The sequence below is a fragment of the Dreissena polymorpha genome, chromosome 8, assembly GCF_020536995.1.
Source record: "Dreissena polymorpha isolate Duluth1 chromosome 8, UMN_Dpol_1.0, whole genome shotgun sequence".
NCBI classification, from domain to species: Eukaryota; Metazoa; Mollusca; class Bivalvia; order Myida; family Dreissenidae; genus Dreissena; species Dreissena polymorpha.
In genome coordinates this window covers 55127866-55142817 of record NC_068362.1, presented here as the reverse complement: position 1 = coordinate 55142817, position 14952 = coordinate 55127866, and positions in this window count along the sequence as shown.

The following is a 14952-nucleotide window of genomic DNA, read 5'->3' as shown; positions in this document are numbered from 1 at the left end:
CATTCGTATTTTCAGCAGTAAATCACCCAATTTAGCCATAACGTTGTTTTAATTTTAAAAATTGAAGGATGTGCATAACAATTTTAACATATTTAACAATAAACATAGCATATGTGCTATATTACATCAAATTACGTTAGAAAAGAAATAAAACGCGTCGCAAAATATATGCGATGTCGGCAGGATTCGAACCTGCGTGGGAAGATCCCAAAAGATCTGAAGTCCATCGTCTAACCACTCGGCCACGACAACTTCACATTTTCGTAAGCTTAAATTAGATATCCATAAGTAGACAGGTAAAAAGGCCGGTCGATCTTAGAAAAAATCGCGAAATCGTATTTTTTCAGATGATATTTAGATCAAAGTCAATATTTATTGTGAAAATAATGTATTCTTAAGGAATTACGTAAACTTGTATCCAAATTCGAAGTTTGAAAAAAATAAAATGCATCTCTCGGAAATAACCGATCATTGAAGATCGGCAATGATCGTAAAATAAATCGCGGGAAATCATTAGAGGTGCGCTACCTTAAGCTCAAACACACAACACTCAATGTGTTACTTGTCGTGCCAAATACAATTACCCGTTGCTGTTAATGGCATAGCACAAAAGATCGACTGCTAACAAATTATCATGGGTTGTGTTTTATACCTTTGTAATCTGATGTTAAAGAATGCACATGTCTTTTTGAGTTGATACTATATAAATATACATAGGCAAACATATGTCCATAGGTATGTTCATTGTTGTTTAACGTGAACAATTGTACTACATAAAAATATATTTAAATAATTACCAATATCTTTAGATTAAAATGTTTATATCTACGCAGTATAATAAATATATATTATGCTTTTAATAAATACAACAGTTAGATAAACAGGTGTTTCATATAAACTTTACATATGCATGTGTTAGTGACTAAGTAACACAGCCGTCAGTTTCATCGACTTTGGTTTTAATACCCCAACATTGTCTTTTGCTTTCGCAGAAAGTCCATTATACTCTCGTAGGATAAACTTCATTGGAAAACGTTTAAGTCTTTATTCCATTAGATGTTCATAGAAGGAAATAACTCTCGACGCACTTTTTTGAGTTGTTCATGCGTACGATGAAATTATTTTTCCAATTTCTAAAACTAAGACATGTTGTTTCCGAATATCGAGATCGGTTGTATGGTTGCAATCTTGTGGTAATTTATTGAAGCCGGAACATTTTATGTTAAAATATGCCTCTGATTGTAAGTGTTGGTATCCGATTGAGTTATGTGTAAACAAATGCCCCTCTTTTAGTTGTTTTAATTAAATCATATATATAATAAAGACAGTACAACGATCCTTTCACCGAAACGACACTCGATCATGATGCTTAATAGCAAAGCCACGACATTAATAATTTTTTTACTCTGTTACCCATAAACCGGTTTGTAGAAGTATGCTTACGAATATAAACTGTTTATACGCGTTGACTATGCACTTGTGTACGACTGCTACGACCTTTTCTGACGTGTCGCGTTTTCAAGTTGCGTGTTCGTAAAAAACATTTTGCTGACTACAAATGTTATGAGATTGGGTTTCATAGTCGTTGTTTTTTAAGAACAGTCGATATTCTTCAAAACAAAATGTTCAGGAATGTGTTTGTATGCACGAGTGTTTATTAATATACGTAATTGTAATTCGACATACTACACAATAACATTCTATTTTGAATCTACATTTGACTACACAGTGAACTAACAGTGAATTTATTTTAAATATGTACACATTATTTATACAATGTTATTAAAACATTCTGGATTGATGCAGAACAGTCTTTAGAATAAAAGTGTCAGTAATTGTATTAGAAAGCATAGGCTGTTATAACGTACGGCAATTTCAAGGAGTTGGTGATGTTGATGTTTTAATTTATTGGCACATATTTAACACAAAATCTATGATATATACGTGCACAATAGGCACGAGGAACTTGTTAATACTACACAACACTATATGTTTTTGAAACATCAGCAATTATGTATTGATGTATTTTGTTAAACCAGTTTGAAGTAATAAATTACCATACCGCTATTGGGTGTTTGAGTTCATCGGCCAGAATCAGAGTCAAATTTATGAAAGCCGAATGAAATACTATAACAAAAGGAACTTCAAAAATGTAATGTACAATTGAAAATGAAATAAATCCATGTGTAATATTATTTATAAATACAACAATACCGTCAACATAAAACCGCTGGAGCGTATTTCGTTAAAACCACACAATTCTGAACTGAAGCTTACATTTACTTAGAAATGTGTCTTGTCTCAGGAACATTAAGTGATGACATTGATGCACATGTTGTGGCATTAATGGTCTAATCGAGGTTCGTAAGATTCTCTGGCAATAACAGTTGAGTGTAGTCGGTTGTATAACTGTTATTTATCCATGGATTATTATCACTAAAATAACCAAAAACAGAGTAAAGGGGTTTCGAAACATTCAATATCCTCTTAGACGATAATCAATGCGCATTCTTTTAACACATCTTGCGAGGACGAGAAAATACCGGTGATAAATGTATCAGATTGCTCAAAACACCCTGACAAACTTGTAAGAACGATTGCCTAATGTGGGAGGAATCTTATCCTTTAGTCGGTGTATCTGTCAGACATGCATTCCCTTGGCTTTGAACGTTCACGTTTATGAGATATTGAGTCTGTCATAAGAACTAGGTTCACGAAGCAGCTTATATATGCCCTGTAAAATTGTAAAAAAAAATCACAAATCATCATAAATTTGGTATATTTCTGGAGCTTAATAGCCTAACCATCTAATTCAAAAGCTAATTTACCTTACAAATCACGTAAAATAACTATAAAATAGCCTACACACACGTATAGTTCAGCATAATTTACTACATTTTGACAATTTTTCGACACTTAATGACTTAATAAAATATGAAGGCAAGTTTCCCCCACTTGTATATTTTAAGTTTCGATGCATATTTCGAATAGAGATGCAAAGACAAAATTTCTTCTTGGGGAAAACATGCTTTCATATATAATTTTGAACTTTTGTATACTTTAGTTACATTTTGAAAACCTTTTCCATGCACGATGTAATGTTCCTTTCAATAAAAGACTTAAGTGTATACAAATAAATTTTGTGCAAATCGACCAATTTTGTGAACTAAGGGAATCAACTCTTTTACGGTTGTTTACAGCGCTCCATGACAACACGTAGTGCAAACACTCACTGTCACGTCGTTAATTTATAAGGATCTCTAGGATTCACGTAAGTGTTAATCTTTATTTTACTTTAATTATTGTAATGTTATCATTTCAAATGCTTGTTATTATCGAAAAATGTTTTCTTTCTCTGTTTAAATAGAGAAGTCAATAAATGATTGACAGTTCCTGTCCATTGTATTGCGACTGCAGACGACTCAAGAAATAATTTTCTGAAAACCTTTGTTTGATATTACAATTTATATATATGTGTAGAGAATTGATTAAGAAAATGTTAAAACTAATGAAAACTCGGTAAGTTGAGAATAATTATGATATTAATGACTTAAACAAATCGAAATGGCAACGGACGCTATCAGCAAACGTCATATTACTAATTATATAGATGTGAATTTTCAATCCAACTTAATAGTCGCAGGAGTGGTGTAATGGATGCAGCGCCAATTTACCACGAGGGTGATTAGAGTTCGAATCGTATTTCTTGCCAATTTGTTTTTACAATTAATGCAAACATATGAACGTAATTTGTAAAAGTATTGTAACTAAATAACAGTATATTAATAATCTGTATGTTATCATTTTGTTTGCTGTTTCTTGCAGAATGCCCCTCAAAACGTGTTCTATGCGAAGCACGGCTTAAAATACATCAGTACCGTCCTATAAATAAATATATCGTCAAATACTTGAAAACGAATTTCCTGCTTGAAACAACGACAGATCAATTTATTTGTGACAAGTGTAGACGGCCAGCGTACTACGCTACATCACAGGAGCCTCCATGTGCCTCTTCCAGCTCACCCACGTCGCACAATGTTCTCCAAAACTGTCCTCCTTCGATTCATTTAAATAAAAAAAAACATCAAAAAGCCACGCATATTGCTTTATTTGCAAGAAGCCTGGACCTAAATTAATTGTTTTTCCTACTTCTACAAGAACGGAAACCTTCATTACCCATAATATTCTCATAACCGCGGAAAGTAGGTGTTGTCCCGGTCATTTAAAACATGTTGGTACTTCTTTTGAAGAAAATGTGATTTCTAAACTGTCTACAATTAATAATGTGTTGTTTTTTTTAACAGATCATCAATTCTGAAACTTCTTACTGCAGTGCGAGATTATTGCATATGTTGAAAAAATAAAAGGCTGTTATTTGATGATTTTGCAACGTTCAGTGATGAAGACATGTCCAATATTACCGGCATTTCGGTGTCTAACTTTGTAGAACTCTTGACAGTAATCCAATCATCCATTAGAAACACGCCTGCTAGAACTGTTGCAACTACTATTGGAATTTTCTTGTTCAAGCTAAAGTCAGGTCTCTCAAATAAAGTACTTTTAACTTTGTTTGACATTTCAAAATCTTGCGTCAGAAGAGCCATACACAAATCAAAAAAAGTTCTCGTGACCGACTTTTTGCCTTTAAATCTTGGCTTTTCTCACATTTCCCGCGAGGATGTTATTAATAAACACACGCGTGATTTGACACAACTTTTTTCACAGAAAATAACGAACAAGTTATCCTCGTGCTCGACGGAACCTACATATACATTCAAAAAAATGGAAACTTTCAATTCAAAAGACAAACATATAGTATGCACAAGGGAAGACCATTAGTTAAACCCATGGTTATTGAAACAACATCAGGATATTGTATTTCTGTAATCGGGCCATATTTGCCAACAGCAAAAATAACGACATACCAATTCTGCATCATATAATAAAAAAAACAACATCAAAGAAATTGAAAAATGGGTCAAGGAAAACGACATATTTGTTGTCGACATAGGCTTCCATGATGCTTCTTCCCTGCTTTAGGAGCTCGAGATTCACGCGCAGATGCCGTCATTTATGCCGCGTGGAAGCAAACAACTACCAGCTGATTTGGCAAACTCTTCAAGGCTTGTCACAAAGGTATGTTTGCTTTAATTGCTCAATACACCACCAGATAAAAACGCTAAAACATAAACAGCACAATGTGAAATAACTATGTGCAATTTATAGAACCCATCTTAGACGATTTAATAATTACTGAAAGGGTCGTACCGTTTTATGCAGGTGTAACGGGCGTGTAATACTATTTGTTCGTAGAAGAACCCAAAACTCGCCTTTGTTTAACCACCAAATACACAATGACGATGCAAATGAAGTCTTGGCTATTTATTTTTGTCTAATTATTATAAATAATTGTCTTGTTATGTTGAAACGGAAATAAATATATATTATTATTGTTTTTATCTACAAATAAACCCATGCATGCACGTCTAATGTCAGCCTACCGATCTTACATAATTTCTATGCATCGGAACAATAAACTTATGTTTATATGGGAAAACATCGAACGCTGTACGTTAGTGAGCTAATTTAAACCAAATATAAGACGTAAAGGTGCGTTATTGACTTTTAAATAATTTACAATAACTTTCTAGGTAAGATTGGTTGTTGAAGCGGCTAACGCCAGAATCAAGCGGTGTAAGTACTTGGACCACATCTTGCCAACAAATCAAGTGCCATACATAGACGACTATATTGAAAGTGTTTGTTCTTTATGTAACAAGTTTATTTCACCTTTGAGTGCCAACTGTGAATCGTCTGAAGATGTGTTATGTGCGGTAAGGATGATGGTGAAAATAAAAGAAGAAAAAAAATTGCAAACTTTTGTAGAAGATACATATATATGTGAACACATATAGCTCGCCAACAATTACATACAAACATGTTACATGTACATGTAATTTGATATCAGACTATTTTTTGTGATTTCCTGTTTCTTTTGTTACATGTATTGGATGGAATAAATATACATGTACAAATTCGAGACATCCGCAGTAAGTATTAAATTCCGCGATATTGTAATATCATAGTCATGCGAAAAGATCAGTTGTCATGTTGGTGAGTGACTATTTGTATACCTATTCTTTTTTCAATAACAAGTTTATTTTGAAACACACACTGTATGTAAAATAACGTAAAAAAGAAATCGTAATATTATGGTAAATATTGATTTACTTATTTTGTTACAATAATGTTGTGCATTGAGCAAATACAATTAATATCAAATTTATAAAGTATCGATAAGAAGTGTTGTTAAGAAATCGCGGTGAATTGACGTAATTAAGGTATATGCAGGACTGCTTATGCCAGTAACATTCTGATACATGGATGCGTTTGTAAAACAAAATGTTATCATAATGTGATACTGGTTTATTTTTTTTCATTTCCAATCGGATACTCTATGTTAAGCGTGTATTTAGTATGTACATTCTGTTATTGCATTACATTTAAAAAATCCGCTACCGTGGTAACATTTAAATCGCTAAAGATTCATTTTGTATTGCAAGAATAATAAATTGTAATAATACAATAATTAAGATATTTTTTTTAAGTTGTAAGGTTTATTTTGTTTGCCGATCGATTTTTACTTTGAAAAAAGACATATCATATCATATACATTTAAAATTGTTTCCATGGAAACGGCAATTGTAGTTTCAGAAATTATTCATTAAAACCTATCTGCATATAATACGATAAATGAGGTATGCCCTAGGCATAGGATGCTGTGTATAATACCTCATACTTTATATTCTTTGATTTCTTTGAAATAAAAAGTATAAAAACGTCAATGTCATACTCGTTACCATGACAACCAACTACTATTTGTTGCTTTTTTACAGCATGATGTGTTTTTCCAATACTCATGTACAATTTTATAATTTTCATAAAGGCGTATAATGTAAATATATACGTTTGCAATTGATTTGTATATACCATAACAAATATACACACGTATCTATCATGTTGCCATAATAAAGCGGTATTAATTATAAAACTGTTGTTTTCTTATATTCAGTAGATTGCCTTATAAGATAAAAGTAAATTCATTTAATTATGTAACAGGGCATATTTCAAACCTACCTGAACCTAGCCCTTTAACTGACAGTATGTAAGGTATCGCGGAAACAGTTTGAGGTTTTCAACATGTATAAAAAAAGTTTTACACGCAGGTGTGTATTCCAGAAAGACACAACACTCTATATTTAATGCTTTTTTAAATGAACAGTATTCGTTTCAATACACGGTATAAACATGGTTTGCATTTTATTGTAACAAGTTTTAAATATTATACCTGCACATGAACGCAAGTAAAATGCTCTTACTCTTTTCAAAATTCATTCTACAACGTTCGTCCATGATAATCAATTAACATATTATTTTATAAATGTGTGTTTGATTTTAATCGCATTATGTAATGTAAACTACATGTACATGGTTTTGAGACAGTCGTTTTTAAAATGTGATGTCATAAAATAACAATGATATATTAAAAAGGTTTGCTTTTTTAACTGGAAAACAATGTAGCAAGACAATCAGTACGTATGTATGTAATTGGAAAATATGTATCGTATATATGCGCATATTTGATGTTTTGTGTTTGTGTTTAACAATTGAAGACCTAATTCAATAACCTCCTTTCGAAACGACCTAGGTCACAGACATAGATGCGTCTTAAAAATTTAGTTGATTCACTATGTTTATATTGTTCATCAGTGCGTGCTTCGTTGTACACATTTATCTCTAATATCAGTCTCTTCAAATTACTAGATGAGGTTATAGATATATGCTTTTCAACATTATCTGTATGAAACTGTGGTATCATTTCTGGCTTTCTTTTTCAACATATATTTGACACACTAAACAAATGCTACACAATAATGTTGTACAAATAGCAAATGATTCACAATGTGTACATTATTCAGAAAGGATGCATACATCCCGTTGAAGGTTTCATTTAATTTGGTTTGTGTGATTTAATACACGGCATTCTATCCATTCACATGGTACGGACGGGAGGCTCAGTTACTGTTAGGAAACACCATGCACTTTAGTCTTGACTGCATTAGGGCTGGGCTTCTGGACTGAACTCACACCAAATTTGATTGCCTATTTGACGATGCTGCGAAGCAGCTCGTCTAAGTTATCATACCATGAAACAATTATTCACAATGGCGACCTATGTAAAATACCGAGCCAGTCCGATTGAGATAGTCCGATTTTTCTAATCGGCATACCTCGCTGATTATCATTGATAAAGGTATAGGAAGCTCAGCTATAAATAGGACAGCATATTCCGGGGAAAAGATTTAATGATAGTTTGAAACATTAATTTTAAATCAGTTATATTCAATCTATTATGTTTATAGATCAATGAAACAACTATGCATTTTCTGTATTGTATTTGACATTTGTCATGATTCAGTATGTCTTATGCTTGCTTTCTCATTTTGCATATTTAATAAACTTTTCAAACAGAAATTACAGAGCCACATCAGTGAACATTCTATGTTTCATTCGTTTGTTGGATATTGTTTGCTGTTTTACACACATGTTAGGTCATATCGCGGAGATTTAGTTAACCTTACCATGTGTTCATGGGCGAACTCACGTATTCAAGTGCTCTTACCACTATGTACTCATACCTACTTTCGGGAATCATCATTCAATTATTGCCGTACTTAACGAACAAACATGCCTAAGCTTATTGAATTAGAGAAAAAACAATAATCAAAAGAGAACAATTATATGTTCATGCACATGGGCATATGAAATCACGTCCGTACACATAGCACTATTAACTTAGGAAAGGAAACAACGAAATATAAAGTGTGGTATGATATACATGTGTAATTAAAGAGCATGGTGTAATTAAAGCGCATTTTAAGTTTTAAATTTATATGCTGAAACGTAATGTTATAACCCACAAACGTTTGACTGTAACAGAACGTTTTTTTTTAAATTTTAAGATAAGTGGTAAAGAAAATACACGTCAAATATCTTTTTAAAGATATTTCTTGTTATATTTGATCGAGAATGTAACCCGCCTCCAGTTTCGCTGAACGGATCAAGTTCCCCACGGGTACTACTTCCCCGTACCCCCACTTTTTTTCGTACCCAAATGTTTGCTCGTACCCAAATATGTTGTCGTACCCAATTTTTTTCTACCCAAATTTGTTTTCGTAACCAAATCTTTTTTCGTACCAAATATTTTTTGGCATAATTTTTGTACCCACAATGTTCGTACCCATTTTTTTCATACCCAAAATGTTCGTACCCACACACAATTGTGGTGATGTAGATAAACTTAAATAGATGCTTTTATATCAATCCTCTTCAAAAGCATCGTCACACGAGTACTGTCAGTACTTTGATTATAGTGTAAAGCCGCTGCAGTTGAACATGGAAATGTGTAGGTAAATACATTCAGCAAATCAACGTTATATTGGGTTTAACAAGAGTTACACGTGTAACTAACAACATGTTAAGCCCAAATATCCGCTTGTCGCGAGATACTTATTAAATTGTAGTTAAATGGAGACTGATCCACTTCTTAATTTATTTCTCGTCTTGAACGTTTGACGAAAACGTGTAAGAAATAAAATATGATATACGATAAACGAGATGGTTTACATGTGTGTTTTTACGGCAACTAAGTCACTATACAACATAGTTTCACATATGAACACTTTGCGATCTGCGTTGGTTTTAATCGGTCAAGGTTCATCATTAAAAATACACTAATGTGAATATTTATGAATATTGACTTTATACAAAAGCCCAGTGTTAAGTGGTTCACCCCTTTAAAAATGATATGATTATTTCAAATCGTGTACAAATATATACGCTTGGCCATTCGTATAGTACATCGCAGTTAAATCCAATTTATTGATAATGCAAACATCTATAATTGGTGATGGTCGAATCGATAATCTGTAGCAGTGCACTTCTTTCTTATGGCGGTCTGTATTTTTAATAAATTTGCGTAAATAGGCATTCTACTCGTAATTTGTCAGATGCAACTAGTTCGCCTAGATATGATTTTTTTTTTAAATTCCGGGCAATGTGTACTGTCCCTGAAAACACAACATCAAAGGAATAAATATTGAGCGTCCCTATATGATCATCCCGTCTTTAGAAATCGCGAATTTGATAGCCCGAGCGATTCGTAGCGAAATTCATTATTTTGTTAAAATTAGTCATTTGCATCGGTAACTGGCCATTTAATACTATGTCAACAGAAATACGTGCCTCAATTCACTATATAAAATGAATGCAATCACATTCTTACAAAAATACATAATTTACGGGTCATCTAACTAGATAATCAAGATCGTGAAAATGTGTAATGTGTCTTTCATAACGCAGAACATATTTATTGGTTTTGATCCGAAACCATTTATTTCATTTTGTTGTAATACACGTGAGTATTTTCATTCCCATGTGTTATATTTTAAGGCGGTTCATGTCTGTACTAATATAGGTTTCAAATGAAAAATGTCGTATTATGCATGTATAGCTAAATATATTAAAACTCACAGACGTTGAAACATAACACGTATACTCGAAAAATGGAAAATACGTAATACTTTCAGAACACTGCATTCTTGTATGTACCGGTTTGTACAATTCTTCATGATTCACCGCAAATGATGTCATAATCCTTTCCTAGTCTTTGCAAAATAAGTACCAATATTTTACGTCGTTTCGTAACCCTATCTCTTTCACATGGCACCAAATTACTTGGGCCGAATATACCAAGATTAATGTGAAATGTTCGTTCTTTTCTCTCCCTCCAAGCCTGATGATAATGGAACACGATGAAAATCGCCAGCAACACGATTTACGGATTAGGATTCGTCTGATTATTTAGGTCATTTATTAAGTCCAGAGCTATTGATGGATTCGCTCTGTACCGAAAGGTATTAATTGTGAAAAGGAATCGATCAATTCCATTCGGTCTATACTTTTACTGTTTTAAATGACAAAGATATTTTGGCACAACAGTTAAATGGCAGTATATAATTGAGCACTGTATTGTATCTGAATATAGTCATTAGGAATGATTTAGTTCACACACGACGTATGTATATCCGTGTTATAAAACCTACAATTTGCCATTATGGAATAACAAAGTAAACATTCTGATAGAATGGATTTGATAAATGGTCAGAATAGTTGCAACAAAATAATACGTTCGACATATCGACAGAAAAAAATGGTTGCTACTTCCTTAAAATGTCAAATGATGCAATCCGTACTCGCATTGAAAACATAACAGATAGACCCATAGTATAATTGTTCACAAAATATGCATCACGAAAGCATCAAGATTTATATTTTACAAAGTAAACAAATTTATGTGTAAGGGAACAAAGTTAAATTATGTTAAAAAACGGGGCATTTACATGTTGCAACTTGCAAGGTGTATGAATGAGAAGCTATTAGTGTTCACTTTTGATTGTTTTTTTATAAACTATATTATAAGCAAAAGTAAAAACCACGATTAAAACTGAGCTTAACACTCATGTGCTCAATTTAAGTAAATTGACACATATTTAACTGCATTGAATTGAACTGTATAGACAAAACCAAGCACTCGCATATATGAGGTACATCTTTATTAAGCAAACGTGGGTATATCAAAAACACATTTGTCTCGGACAAAGAAAAGACAAAAAACATTTCACATGTAATTGATACTGTTAAGTTTGTGAAAACAGTAAAATTGTGTCGATATAAATAGTTCTTGTGGCATTATTTGATGTCATAAATAACCTTCTCTGTAAGTCATGTTACTTAATGAGACTCAGCGTAAAACGGAAATAAACACACATGTTAATCATCTGAATAATTTACATATTTATAGATATACTCTAACGGGTGTTAAGTTAATGAAATGTATGTACACTCAGAGAAAAACGTATTCCATTGAACCTAGCACAGTTTGGTTAACTCTTTCGTTTAACGTACCATTAAGCTTTTCAAAACAAGTTGTGCGTGCATTTAATATTAGTCTTGTTAACAAAATATCTTTGCGAACGGAATATACACTACTTATAACTTAAGTATACCCACTATAAATATATCGAATAACACCTGAGTATATATATCTATATCAAGCTAAGCCAAAACATGTTTACGCTAAAAATCATGGTACATGTTTTTGCAGTCTACCGGTTTTTATATACGTGTTTGGCATTTTTGAAGTGACTTAGGTCTATAAAAAACTATTTCTGCGAATAACGATTCGGAACGACGATATTTATGTACTTGGACTCGATTTTTATACAATTTGATTCTGAAATCGATAATATACGTCTGCAAATTGAACAATATGTATCTCTGCGCGAGTGAGACTTATAATGGATGCATTTGAGATCATGACTTGTCTAATGAAAGGCTCTCAATATACTATGTAGATTACACTTGAAAACTCTCTATTTTTAATTTATTTTGTATTTTGAGAATATTATCTATATGTTAAATGGTTTTCGTGAATAAGTTGCCCAATAGATGGTGACCGCTGAGAAGTAGAAACATATCATATAGTAATAATGGGAAGTTATAAGAAAGATGAACTAATTTCTGAACTATTATATTGCAATTTTAGTCCATATGTAGCCGTTTAGGCTTGATTGCCGTTGTATATATAATTGATACGTAGATCCTAGTCTTGTACGTATTGAAGCCATGTCCACAGTTCATGATTTAGAAATAGACCTATTGGTCGATTATGAAGCCTAACGTAAATCAGTAAATTGTTTTCTGAGGATTTTAGCATGCATACTATAACTTTCCAGTTTACAGTGCTGCGCCTCGCACACACGAGCTGCATTGTGGTTTCAGATAAAAAGAACTGTAAAATATAGTGTGAAAGTTAAGTATTTGTTTATCCTCTGAATGCAATGTGGCGATAAGACTTTCTACTAAGTGGGAATTATTTGAACAAATAGTGTACATGGACCACAGTAAAGTGAGGTAAAACAAAATACAACGAAAATATTGAACGTCTGAATATTCTGGTTTGTTAGGATAACAGGAATGCATTATTTTAATGTGCAATCTTTGTCAAAAGTAATCCTCGGAACGAAACCAGTGTTTAGGCTGTTGGTCGAAGCCAAACTCCGATTGATATTGGAAAATAACAAACGCGTTTCGGGGAAGACAAGTTTAATCTGAGTTCCGGCAAACACTCGTTCAGTTCTCGGTTGAGTTTTTAATCAATGTCTTATTTTTTTATAATTTGAGATGAAATTTATGCCGATACAATCGTAACCGTTCACGTTGTCATCAATGTCAATATGACCAGGTGCGAACAGGGTAGATGTTAAACAAAAATAGTGTGCGACGTCAATCAATCTTGCTTTAAATTAAAAACTGTAAAAATATATAATAGTTCGTGTACTAGTAAAGCTCAACATATTCAGACTAGAAGCGAATTATTGAAACAGGTTAACCACGCACATACTCGCGAATGCTGTCATTTCCCTACATGTTAAGATACTTGCACGCGTAGTTTCCTCCCTTGTCAATACCTTCCTGACAACCGAACGTGAAATCATTTATTAATTATTGAATTGTTGTTGAGCTGAGTGTTTTTTTGCATGTCAATATTGACACAAAAAACTGTTTTTCTATCAACATCTTTCCTTGATGTAAGACGTCTCATGTTCATGCATGAGTGACAAAATAAAGGCACCGTATATAATAGTTGCTCCATTGCAGTTGCTGGGGCCTATGATAATCTGTGCTTTCTATTTTTTTCACATAATTTGCCGAATAACAACAAATTAAACCAAGACAATTAAAGAAAATTCTTAAAAAATAATCAAAACACATATTATTATTAATACATGAGCAATAAATCGGCCTTGTAAAAGCTCTGCTCTTAAGATGAAACATATGTATTATGTCAAAGCATCGAAGCGCAATGGCACCCATCGTAGTTGTATCGACCATAAAAAAATTGGTTTAATACATATCAAACGACATCAATGGGAAACATAATGTTCAAGTGTCATAACATGTAAGTTATTCATGTTTCGGAGAAATAAATTCTGAAATTGTTTAAAGTTGGCAATATTATATTAGGTTCATTCAACTTCAAAATCATAAAAAAGCATTAAGTATTAAAGCAATTCTGTTTAAAGTATAACTGGTTTAAAAATCGCCAAACATAAGTATGCACTGTAAGAAACCATGTGTGTGTTGTTTTTAAACTATTGAATATAACACTCCTTAAATATAGCCCTTATAAGACATATAATATCATGTATTAGTATATGAAGTTTTATGTCACGTCAGAAATTCATTGTATCATTGACTTATAAGTGTATTACTAACAGGTCTATACACCTGTCTCTGAAAATAGAAAATACCACAACAAAAAGCGATCAGTTGTTTGACGACAATAATAAAGCGTTGAGGCGAAGTAAACATATGTTGATTCTTATTTCGAGATAATTGGGCAAGCGAAAAGTAATCAATGCTTATGTGTCCATATTAATTGAACTTTTCCAAACACGTGCAAATCTCTATATAGCGACATCTATGCATAATCACAATCGGACAAATGTAAATCCTCAAATTGTCTTAGTGATTCTTTCACACGAACCATGCTTTTTTCAATTTGTAGTTTACATGTCACTCGAGGATGACATTAACAAACGGGAGATTACAATGGATTAAAGTGCTGAAATTTAGCAAGCTAATATTAATAGAAGTCAATCCGAAACGATATTAGGCCATAATCTTATCCGACCTGCCGCACCCCCTATCGTCAGCCTATTGCATAAAATAACGATCACGTTTTCGGATCAATTATTTGTTCAAGTTCCATGTGTGCGCTCTATGTGTTTCATTTGATCTATACGAACAACTCAAAAGTCAATCGTT